A 12,484-nucleotide genomic window follows, 5' to 3' on the forward strand; every position below is an offset into this window, starting at 1 on the left:
TTTCTTAATTAAACAGTCCAGTTTACCATAATGGGACTGTTGAAGTAAGGGGTTGTAGGTCTGGCCTATAAAGGAGTCTCTTGAATGATTGCAGTGAAGTCCATTTTTTACATTAAATGGAATAGTATCATAATGGGAGCTGGATGCCTCTTATAGATATTGATGTGTATCAGGCAGAGAGAGCAACAAATCCTGTTGTTTGTCTCTCAGAAAAAAAGAATGGGAACAGGCAGAGGCTGAGAGGGAACAGACAGGTAGAGAGAGCTGAAAGTCAGGAGAAGGCAGGGAAGCTTTTTAGGAGGAGAGGATGCTTCAGCGAGCTTAAGTGAATGCCGAGTTTCAGGGAAAAAGATCAGTAGAGCCTGTAGGTGGCATAAGGTGTCTCATATGTAACTTCTTATGAAATTGCAGGGTTGCCTGGTGAAGTGGCACAGAAACATTCTGACTGTATATGTGGAGCATGCAGTTATAATGTCAGTGAATGGCTGATTTTGAGAGTGAATACAAATATCTTCAGGAGTGGGTACAGCTGAGGTCTTTTGTGAAATCATTCTGAAGAAACATCCTTCCAGAGGTTATACAATTTTATTATGTGCACTGTATGAGAATCCGACTTTTTTCCCAGTGAAGCCCGAAGGGCCAGCGTATCATTTCCATCTTTGTCATAGGAATATTTCTAGGTTATTACTCTAGTGTCCATCTCCAAGTTTCAGTAGGAAAACTTTTTATATTCCTTTTTAGCTCTTCCTCCCTCGCCCCCAATCTTCGTGAGTGTTTCAGTAGCAACTTCTAATAATACAAGATTACTTACACTGAGGGATGTTTCCTTTTTGCTTTTCCTAAATTATAATTTAAAAGGAAAAGAAAAATAACTCCCAGTGCAATTACATGGTGAAGAATAGTGTATGTTTACATGTGTACTACTATTTCTCATTTTAAGGCATTTCATTAAAAATTCCTTAGAAGCATGCACTCCATCAGTACCTTATTAGCTACTGAGGAATTTCCTGTTTTCTGCTCACTCAGTGCTTGTAAAAATGGAATATATGTTTCCCCTTATCACACAGAAAATCTCTGGTTTAGTGTCTGTTGAAATGAAGCTTGTTGTACCTGATATGCATCTTGCAGAAGCAGTGATGGAGCATAAGGCTCAGATTGGCTTACTGTACACTTCTGTTTCCATTTCTTTGCTGTAACACCTTTACTTAGCGGTGTTGCTTAATTGTGTTTATTTTCCAATTTATTCTGCCAATTTCTTTCCATTTTCAAAAAAATATTACATTTACAAGCCATTTTGGTCAACTATGACCATGGTGTGGTGTCATAGCATGTAGTGTGGCAGTCAACAGTGCCACGAGTTCAATTCTCAGAAGAAACAAGAAAATATCTGTGATGATGGACTAAATACAAGAGAAGAAAATATTTGCTTATAAAATGCTTGTATTTCTAAGCAAACAGTATTTCTAAGCATACTCTGAGGTATGTATTAGGTTTTTCTGGAGAAGGGTGATTATCAGCTAAAGGAAAAATGTGGGTATGAGAGAGAGAGAGAAATATTTACTTCTCACTTTCTCTGCCTTTCATTGTGGGTATATGTAGAAAGTAAATGTGTACAGTACATAAGTCTATTATAACTTGGGTCAAATTTGTCCTATGGTGCAAGTATCTGTCTTCTGCAAATCTCAAACTTGGCAAAATACATACTTTATTTTCAACTTGCAGTAGTTAATTGGCTTGATAAGAAATCCATAAACAAAAATAGGAGCTGAGTGGATCGTGTGTATCCCCACCAGCTTCACTGTTGCAGTCAGCTCTACCTTTCACTTTATGAAATGGCAATTAGAAGAAAACTATGCTTTCTTATGAAGGGAGGGCCTATGAATGAGTTGTAATCTTGCCTGTATCTACATGTTCTCATTTCAACTGCATCGTTACCTTCTTTGTAAGAGAGACACAGGAGATGATTTTTGGGTTATTCTAGAGCTCAATTCAGTACTACTCGGTGAGAGGAAGATGACAAGCTCCTGTGTTTCTGTGCAGACTTGTAGATTAAATATAAAGTGAGGGAAGGCAGTACAGATGTGTAGGTAGGAGTACTGATTGACTTCAAAGATGATTAAGGTAAAGGATCTCATTTGTAATGAGATTGTAATCTTTGTAATTTTCCTCTTAGACTGTTTTTTTAAACTTTTTTACCAGTAAAATCAAGGTTTAGGCTATCTCCTATATGGAGAGACCTGTTAATAACTTGGATGTTCGGTGAGGTTGCTGTCATGGAATTTTCACTAGATCTTTGGAGGCCCCTTACCACAAAGCACACAAATGCCATAGCCCCCTGCTTCCTGCCCCCCCCCCCCCCCAAAAAAAAAAAAAATCCCATTGGAGATCCTCACAGACATATCCTAATACAGGATGGTCTGTGTTGTGCCCTTCAGAATTTGGGAGAAGGGCAGAAATGATGCATTTCCTTTTCCTTGCAAGCTTTGATGAAACTGAAGTGAAAGGGGGAATGCTGCTGAGGAAGTAGCATTTTGCATATCCACAGGAACTTTTGTCTTTGTTTAAGAGGCAGACAGGACAATTTGGGCAGCAATTTTAATGTATGGTAAAAGAAACAGCTTTGTTACCTTTTGTTATCCTTGCTTTGTAAGTTCTGAATGTTTGATTTCTCGAGCCACAACTTGTAGATCCTTGTCTCCTGTGTCAGGTGTACCTATTTCTTAATGAGCCCCTCATAGTCTAGTTACTTGCTTCTGCATTTATCAAATGACACAAAGGACCTCCCTTTGCAAAGTGCCATTGTCTTTCCCACTCCTTATGAAGAGGAATTAATAATTTTTCTTTCTTAATTAGGTTCCATCTGCTGTTCCTGTCTTGAATTCTAAAGGTTATAGTTATTACCATATTCATAAAACCATCCAACTGTGTAAGAGAACTTTAACAACAATTTTAAAGCCAAGATCCTCCATTACGCTTTATCCAGTGTACTTTTGGCAGTTAATTGTAGTGGAGTGAATCATACAGGACAGTGTTCTGTGAATTCTTTCATTGCTTCATTTTAAGAAACATACCATACTGCAAAGACAAATACTTCTGTAGTTTAGTAGAAAACAAAACAAAACAGAGACCCTATGAATTTCACATAGGAATTGTGCATAAAAATGCATCTGAAATGAGTATTTTTAAGTGATCCAGCCTCCCAGGGATCATAGTATCTTTTCATTTGCTTTTAGAAGTGACATGTCTTAGAGCATGTGTTATAAACAGAGCTTTTAGTCAGGAATGGATTTGGGTCAAGGTATGAATGGGACTAGATGGAAGGTGACCTCAGCTTTGTATTTAAAGGAGTCTGAAAATGAAGCCTGATAGACTAGGTCAAGTAACATTTAAGGGCTGTTTTGGGATTGCTATAAAAAAGCTGGGGAACCAATACAATGCATTTTATTTTCAGAGTAAGATGTGTGGCATTCAAAATACAGTTTTTGGTACAGGATGCATTGGTATACTGTCCCACTGAACATGTACACACAACTTCATTTTTGTTTCTCACTTTAGTACCTTTTTTGCATATTGCTTATTAAGTACATAAAGCAGTAATTTACCTTTTAATCTCAATATACTTAGTTTGGAACTGCTTTGTTTTCTGCTGGAAGATAATTTGTATGCAAGGGGAAAAACTAAAGCAGTGGTTCCCAGCCTTTTCAGACTCAAGGTGTTCCCTGCAATACTTGGAGCATCCCTCTGTAACTTTTGTGAATTAAGCAGTACCCCATTTGAAAAACAGTGTATTACGGCGCTTACCTTCTTGCAGGCTTACCTCCCCATGCTGGGGAAGTGGCCAGGGAGGGAGAGTCTAAGCCTGCTCATATCTGCTTATGTCCTCTCACTGCCTATGGCACCCTTCAAAGAATCTTGCAGCACCCCAAGGTGTCTCATCACCCTGGTTAAGAATCATTGAATTAAAGGCATTAGGTAGCTTTATTTTCAGCTTAATTAGTGTTAAGAGATATTTAATTATCTTGCTGATAGCAGAATACTGTCATGAAACCTTGAAAAAATAGGTGCCCTTTATTTCATCTTCACGAGCCTTGAAAATTCCTTTTACAGGACTAGTGTGTTTGTCTGTCATGTGGTGGGCATACGGAGACACGCTGTAAATTCCCGTCCATAAACATAAAACCAAAATGTGTTGTGTGTCTGTGTGGTCTAAGTCAGTTACAAGGAAAACATTCCATGGGATATCAGTCCAAAAATAGTAGCCGAGTTACTGTTTAATTAACTTAATGTTGCGGAGGAAGGATGAGCAGCCATTGTAATTTACCTATTGAATCCAATTCCACAAAGCGACTGGGTAGCTCTAATTTCTGGGAGGAAAAAGAACTGGGTGGTGTTTAATTTTAGTTATTGGTGACAGTGAGTTGCTAATGTTAAAGATGCTGTGGGCAGCTCTTCATTAGATTTGTTTGCATAGTATAAATTGGAGTTGAGATAAGATCACACTTGTGAACAGAGCTCCAGGACATGGATATTTGACACCAGGCTATAAATTCTCTTTCTCCACCAGACCTTTACATGTATTTTAAAGCATCTGAAGAATCCCATCCTTCTCAGTGCAGCCAGCCCTTAGGACAGTTTAGGGTTTAGGGGAAGAAATGCATCTCAAGAGAGAGGTCAAACTCTGTTTAGGTTGTTAAGCTGAAGTATGTATTTAGGTATTGATAACACCAGGCAGTTCAAGTCCATATCCCTTTTTAGCTTGACAAACTATGTAGTATTGCAAAAGTTTTTGAAAAAAAAACAAAAAACAAATCGTCTCAAGGGTGAGTAAGATCCATCCCACAAAGAAGACTTGGCATGCCTAGGTACCTTTTGCCTATTAATTAAAAATGTCAGTTGCCAAGTTTGTGGCAGATTACTCCATACAGTTCTGTCTTGATCATTTCTGTCTTCTCCAGAGTTAGCCACGGTTTCGTGTCATTTCTTTTTTTAGGAATCCTTTATGATTTGTAATCATTTGAGCAAATCTTTCATTCTCTGATATTTTAGATACTGGAATACAAAGTGCTGCTTTTCTTCCCTCTTTCAGGTTTGGATGTACCTTGTACCTTATAGCCCCTTCTAGTTTTAAGATCACTTGTATTTGGTGAGTCTCAAGCTCACTTTTTCCCATTTCCCTGAAGTGAGCTAGTCTGCCACTGTGGTGGATCATTGCGGTTGTGTGTCGCAATCACACTTGTTTCAGTGCTGGCTGTCTTTTCAGTGACTCATATACTAGTATTTTAGATGCATTTCTAGCTGTCTGATAACTTTGAGTTTGGGATAGGATGATTTGCTCCACAGTCGCAGAGCCTGGGGCTTGTTGAACCCAGAGTGGTGAAACATGGAAATGGATCCTATTTTCATTCTCATTCTGTTTTTCTCAGGGGAGCAAATTTGGGTGTACTGGGGAAGTTAGAAGAAAGCTCAGATTAGTATACTTGGCTGTCTGGCTGCTTGTTTGTTTTTTGTGGGGTTTTTTAGTTTTGTTTCATTTTTTGCATAAAGAGCAGTGAGGGAGTGAACCAGTAACAGGTCTTTCCTGGCACGCTTCATGGAACTAGAAATTTGGGAATTAGCAGCTAGAAGAAAATAACATCATTTTTGGTTTACTTAAGAGGAGGGGAGAAAAGCCCAAAACAAACATGCTTTAGTGTCTAAAGCTCTGGCATTCAGAGTAAAATCCTGTTCTCTTCTTCCAGGATTAACATCAGTAGCTGAAGCTGAAAATAAACAAGGAGTTATAGACTTTCTTTGTACTTTTGCAGAATGATGGGCTAGGGACAGACATTCAAAAAGCCGGAGCCTGAACTGATTCAACCTTTGCAGGTTAGTCTAACCTGCCTAGGCTGAACTGGTTTGTAACTGGACAGACATGCTCTCTGCACTGAGGCAATGTAGACACATAGCTGTAGTTGCTCAGGCTAGGCGCTGGGGGTGCTAGACCCAGCCTTTGCCTGCAGGGAAGCTGTGCTGGGGGGCATGGCCAATCCAGGCTGAACTGGCCAGAGAGAGGTTTAATTCCCCCTCCCTGTGCCGCCTGAGCTGGGTCTGCCTGGCACTCCCTTCTTGCTGCTGAAGCAGTGGGGCACCATGGCCCTGGAGACAGAAGTGGGCAGGGAGGAGAGTTAGTTTTGTTTGTACCCCACTGGCAGCCGGATCTGCCCACTGTGGCTAGGGCACTCGCTCCCTGCCTGGAATAGACCCCCGGCTGTCCCCTCTGCCGGAGGCCCAGAGGGAGGAGGAATAACTTCTGCCCCTGCCCCCGCAAGGGCCCTGACAGGCCATGTCCCCTCCACACTGCTGCAGCAGGAGGGGACAGGGCCCTTATTGGGGACAGCAGTTCCTGTCACACTGTGAGGAAGTGTGAGCCCCTTCCTGGTGAGGGGCTGTGTTGGGGCTGGCAGACCTGTGGCTGGCTGCATGCAGCACTGGGGTCCCAAGTGGGCCAGAGCCCTGCAAGCCCCCTCTTCCCCCCTCCCCTCCCCTCCCCTCCCCCCCACTGCAGTGCTGCTGTGCTGCACAGCAGTTGTGCCAGCCCCACAGCATGGCCCCCACCAGGAAGGGGCTGTCACTCACCACTCTGCCGCTCTAGCTGCCTGGTGGGGCTGGGCCGGCTGCTGCCACTTGTTTTGTGCTGGGGCAGTCCCCCTTGGAAAGAGAGCAAATTCAGCCACTGGCACTGTGGTCCAGTATGCCTGGCCAGGCTGCAGCTGCTGCTCAGCCTCTGCTCAGGGCCAGTAGTGGAATAAGTCCCTAGCTGCTGGGAGGGAGCTGGCCCCAGCGCAGAATGGCGATGGCTAGGCTGGCCAGACCTCGCTGCTGTGTGAGCAGTGGCTGTGTTTCCTGGCAGGCTTATTCTGCCACTGGCCCTAAGCAGAGGCTGAGTGGTGGCTGCAGGCCACAGTGCCAGCAGCAGAATAAGCCCCTCTTGCTGAGAGGGGGATTGCCCCGGCCAGGGCCATCCCTAGGGGTGGGCAAGTGGGGCGGCTGCACCAGGCCCTGCACTTCAGGGGTCCCCATGGACAGTGCCGTACAGGCCCTGCTGCCACCGCCATGCGCCAAGTCACCTCCCTCCCCCCTGCACAGGCCCTGCACACCCCTAGGGATGGCTCTGGTCCTGGCACAGAACGAGCAGCAAGGACTGGCCCGGCCCACCCTGGCAGCCGGAGTGGTGAGTGACAGCCCCTTCCCAGCAGGGGCCGTGCTGGGGGACCAGCAGAACTGCTGTGTAGCGTGGTGGCACTGCGGGGGGTGAGGGGGAGCTTGCAGGGCTTTGGCCCTCTTGGGACCCCGGCCCTGCAGTGCAACCCCACGCAGTAAGGGTGGGGAAGAGGCACTGCCAGTCAGGGCCCCTCGCTCAGTCAGAGCGAGGAGGGAGCGCATCACAGACCCGGCTTGGGTCCCTGCCAGTGGCACAGGGAGGGGGAATTAAATCCCTCTCTAGCCAGACCTCCGCCCCTGCCTGTCCCTGCTCAGGCTGAGGAGCAGAGGGATGGGGCCTGGCTGGGCTGGAGCAGAGACCCTGCCCAGCTGAAAAGCATGCTGGGACGCTGGGGGTGTCTGGTTTTTCTTAAACCAGCAAAGGGTCTGGGATAGACGATGCATAAAACCAGTTTGAGCCAAAACAGTTAAGTCTGATAATGCATTCATCGAGGTTTATCGCAAACCAGTTTCAGCTATTTTCAAACTGGTTTATGTGCACTTGCACTGAATGTCTGCTCTGTAACAGGTTTAAACCAGTTTCTGGTTACTTAAACTTGTTTATGTGTAATGTCTGTCCCTGGTCTTGATGATAAAACAGCGCCCCTACCCCTTATAAATATAGTAGAAAGGAATGACCCTTTGCTCTGTCCTTTAGGGGGTTATAGACATGTGTAGTGAAAAACAGATTGGTTGTGTATGCATGTGAGAGTTTATAACTATATATAGTGGGACATGAATTAGTTATTTTTCAGCTCTTGCCCTTCAAGTTTCGATGCAGTCGGAGGTCTCATCTGGGGCCCCTCATCCAGCTAAGTTGTATCGGTTAAAGGTGAACTCAGCCCTCCCAGCCCCACTTCCCTCCTCCCTCAGTGGCAGAGAAATGCTGATGAGGAGCTTGTCTGTCAAGTGTTGCCTGTGCCTTACAAACCAGAATGGCGTATGCATTCTCACTTTGCGCTAGAGCCAAAGCACCTGCTCTATGAGAGGAATCAGCTAAATTACTAGATGTAATTGATGTTTGTGCAAAACAGGGAGCATTTGTTTTTCTCTTCTTGTGGTTAATGCTCAGTGTGATAATGTAAATGAGTCTTCCATTTTCCCTCCTCCCGGTCCTATCCCATCATGCACACTTTTTATCCCTTTCCTTTGTCTTGTGGGCACTAACAGTTGCTAAATGTTTTTTATGGAGGATAATATATTTAGGAAGCAATTTCCATTTGAGATTTTAACTGCTACCTCTCCCTTTCCAGGACCTAGGGAATGGAAAAGCAGATATAATACAGTTATCTTTCCAAGTTGAGTCACTTTAAAGCATGTGCACATAATATACAGTTTTTAATAATCTCTCCTGCCATAGAGCAGAGACTGGTCTCTGAATGAGGACAACCAGATGAAACTTACTTCCCTGTAAACATGGCGTGAGCAGAATCAGCCAATTTCAAGGCAGATTAGTGTCAGTGCAGCAAAAAATGATGAAGGGAAGTGTGAATATAAGAACAACTCAAACATCAGTTTCAGAAAAGGGGAATCTTTCAGAGATCAGATTTTTGGGGATTTTGGGCTTTTTCCCCTTTTCTAGACTCAAAAATCTTTCCTGCCTCTTGATTCTTCCATGTTTTAAGCATAGGGCAGTTGGCTGAAGCCCCACGTTCTGAGAGATCATAATACTGGCATCCAGATCCCCTTGGCTTGCTCCATGATGCTGCAGACCCATGAAAGCAGCAGGCATTTTTCTAACATTCCTTTGAGACAGTTCTTAGGTTTGCTTGTCTTATTTCTTGCCAAACCGTATTTTTAATGAGTCTGTGACCAAGCCAAAGGAGGAGGTCACTGAGTTTTCAGCATAATCCTCACACATCTTCAGGCCTCCCAGTTTGTTTGGCTTTTATTCTACTCTTCTTGCATGCAGTGATTTGCCTGGTGGTGTATGGCATCATGAAGCCTGCTGCTGTTGATTTAGACTCTGGGAGCTGACCCATCTCTTCCTTAGCATCACTTACTGAACCTTGTTTATTTTCCTTGCAGGCTGGGAGAGTCAGTCTCAGAGACAAAAGAGAGAAACTAGCAGTCACTTCTCAAAACTGCAGGCATCCAAAAGTGGGGAAAAAATCAAACTCAAACCTCTAAAAGGTGGTGGTGGTAGAGAGCTATTACTGATTAATCAGCTACAGCTTTTCACTTGGGTATTGCCAGTACTTCGCCATCACTATATTTCAAGGGGAAATGAACACAGAATTTGAACAGCCTGATTTGAACAGCTCTCAGTTTAGGTGCATCTTATCAGTTGAAATTGCAGTTGGTAGGTGTGTACAAGAGTGTTCTGTGCATGTTTTACAGTGGTGTAATATACAGCACTTTTTATAGCACTATAAAGTTACAGTGCTCTTAAACATGACAAAAGTGCAGTGTTACATGGGTGGAGGGGGAAGGTGGGATCTGAGTCCCTGCACTTTCGAGGCTAGGAGGCAGAGGGCACTTTGCAGTCTCCTGGGGCTTCTCCACAGGTCGGAAATTTGATCAGAGTACAGAAGTTGTTTAAAGTGCTATAGGTGGATAAAGAGCTACAAAATACAGTGCTTCAGATTTAATATCTCATTTAACAAGGATTAATTTAAAGCACTGTACCCATTTTAAAGTGCTGTAAAGCACTGTACCCATTTTAAAGTGACTTCTGTTAAGTCATGGCAATAAAGCATTTTAAATAGCGAAAAAAGCAATTTACGGGCACACCTGCATAAAGCTCCCATTGTACCCATGACCTGCCACTGACAGTCCTTGTCTCGATGGTTCCATTGGTGCAAATCTTGTAACGTAGGTCATAGGAGATGCTATTCCTTAATTGCCCTGTTGCTCCAAACTACCCCTGCCTCTACTTGGAAGTCACACTTGGCTCTCTCTCTTGGCTTCCAAGATAACCTAAGAAGCATTATAGTCTGAGCAAGTTGTGTGTGCATCTGCCAGAGCCTTGATGAGCCACCAGCAGGCACAGGTGGAAGGTAGGGGAAAACAAAAGATTAAGATGGATACAAAGAGGCTGGGGGGCCTAGTCATTAGCAGAGGAGGAGATGGATGACTCCCAGTAAAGCTGACTTTGGCACCTGGATGAGCAGCCTAAGGCTGGCACTGACAAACTTGGCACTCTTGGATGCTTTGCCGGAAGTGAGACCATCCAGTTTGTACGCTCTTATTATTACAGTACAGAACACATTGTATGATTAAGTAGGTTTCCTTTGGGGTTTGGCATCTGATACTATTTTAACAGGGCCTCTTTCCTACATAGAATACAGCATATTGGAATATTTTTCTCTCTTGAATTATTTTTATTGCTGAAACAGTATTGCTGAAACAGGTTAAAATGTAGTTTACCATAAGGGTGTCAGGTACGGGACCTACATACAGTGTGTTCATTGTTCAGGACTTCTACCAGAGCTCTTTTGGCTCAGGATGTGAATTTTTTAAGCAGCAAATCAGCTTGTTAAAACTGTCTGAACATGAAGGTATTTAAAACCTGAAGGCTTCTATATATCAAATGATAAAAACACAAAAACTGTATACATGTGCAAAGGTGAGGTTGGATATGCTCAGAAACAAAATGTATGTAGGTATGTGGGCTTCAATACAGGAGTATTTGGTTTTGATTTTTACTTTTAGGTTGATCTGCTTTGTTTGATAGTCCCACGTTGCAGCACTAAGTCACTTGGGAAAGCATAAAACGCACAAATGAATCAATCTGCCCCCAAAGATAATTTAGTTACGTTTTGTACAATGAGGAGATCTTCTATTGATTACCTGGCCCATCTTTGTAGATCATTTAAAGTCCCAAATGGTCTGCTGTCACGTCACATATATTGGTAATTGTAGCAAAGGGTTCCTTTTCTATTGAGGTAAAACTTGTTTTCAGAAAAGTGACTCTTGGCTGGCGATCAGTTTTCTTTTAATTGGGAGCATTTACTTATAATTTCTACCCCACTGTCCCCATGCATCTAAATCCACATGGACATGTTATTACAGATTGGTTTGTTTAAATGAGAAAAGATTGCCTTCAGTCCTCTCTGCTTCATTTAATTTTGTCCCTCACTGTAGACTTACACTTCCCCTGTTTCACAGACCACAGATGTCTTACTTTTTCCTGGCTTAAAATTTGATAGAGGTTTTTTTGCTAAAATGTTTAATCCAATGTCAGTATAAGCATCCAGATTTATTGTCCTTGTTTAATATCTCCTTTTTATTTTACGCTTTTCCCCACATTAAGACCTTGGCAAGCAGAGAAGTTACGGTTCAGCTTCTGTTCCCTTTAAATTTTCCAAAAATAGTTTATTTACCTACTAATGAAAAGATTTTTATAAGCATAAAAAATCCTCCCTCTTTCTCCCCTCCTTTAAACACTTGTTTGCTTTTTTTTTTAAATGTGAAGCCGATTGCTTTGCACTTTAGGGGGTGCCCTGTTTTCTTCTGGAGGGTAAATGTAGGTTTCCCTTTAGAGAAACTTTGGACCCCTGTTGTCGTAACCTTTCAAACTATAAAGGAATTTGGATAACTAGATTATAGTTATTTACAGAACTTTCTTTGAAAAGCAAAAGTTCCCTTCATCAGTTGTTTAAAATGGAATGCTTTTTAAAAAAATACTAGGTTGACTCTAAAGTAACTTTGTGTAATCAGAAAGAGAAAAGAGTTTTTTTTGAGAAAAATACTCTTTCAGAGTTGAATCTCTCTACTGTTTATGCCTGGTGTCAATCCTTATTTGCCATGCATGCACATTTTTATAACTTAACCCAAGCACCACTTCAATAAAAAATTTAAGTCAATGGTAAATAATTTCTCTGATAAAGTGAGCCATGGAGCAAGTTGTCCAATGTCCAAGTTGTTCTGGGCAGTACTGTGAATAAAAGCAGGGAAATACTATGTTGTGGGAGTTATTTTCAAGTTGTCTGATACCAGTGAGATCTCTGGCAGGAGCTCAAAATAACATGTTTCTCTTCAAGTTAATCAGTGATATGAGAAATTTGTAACAGTTGCTTTCTTAGTGTGTTCTATTGCTAATTTTGCTCTGGACATATTGCACCTGGCATTACTACTCTCTCTCCCTTTACTTCTTTGGTGTTCTCTAAACTTACAAGAAAGGAGACATTAAGCAGCTGTTGATGACTATGGGAGAAATGTTGCATGTTCTACTGAGAACCAGTTCCAGTTTATAGTTGGAAGGGACAAATTAGTGTGGATACAATGGGAAATGAGCCAGTTG

At 42.7% G+C, this 12,484-nt stretch overlaps 1 protein-coding gene and 1 long non-coding RNA gene across 3 annotated transcripts in view; both read left to right on the forward strand.

Moving 5' to 3' along the window:
* Window positions 1-12,484, forward strand: part of EFNA5 (ephrin A5) — a 253,388-nt gene that overhangs the window by 52,897 nt on the left and 188,007 nt on the right. The gene's annotated exons all lie outside the window — the stretch shown is intronic.
* Window positions 1-12,484, forward strand: part of LOC109282391 (uncharacterized) — a 62,871-nt gene that overhangs the window by 29,160 nt on the left and 21,227 nt on the right. The gene's annotated exons all lie outside the window — the stretch shown is intronic.

Source organism: Alligator mississippiensis, chromosome 3 (assembly GCF_030867095.1).
Source record: "Alligator mississippiensis isolate rAllMis1 chromosome 3, rAllMis1, whole genome shotgun sequence".
Classification (NCBI taxonomy): Eukaryota; Metazoa; Chordata; order Crocodylia; family Alligatoridae; genus Alligator; species Alligator mississippiensis.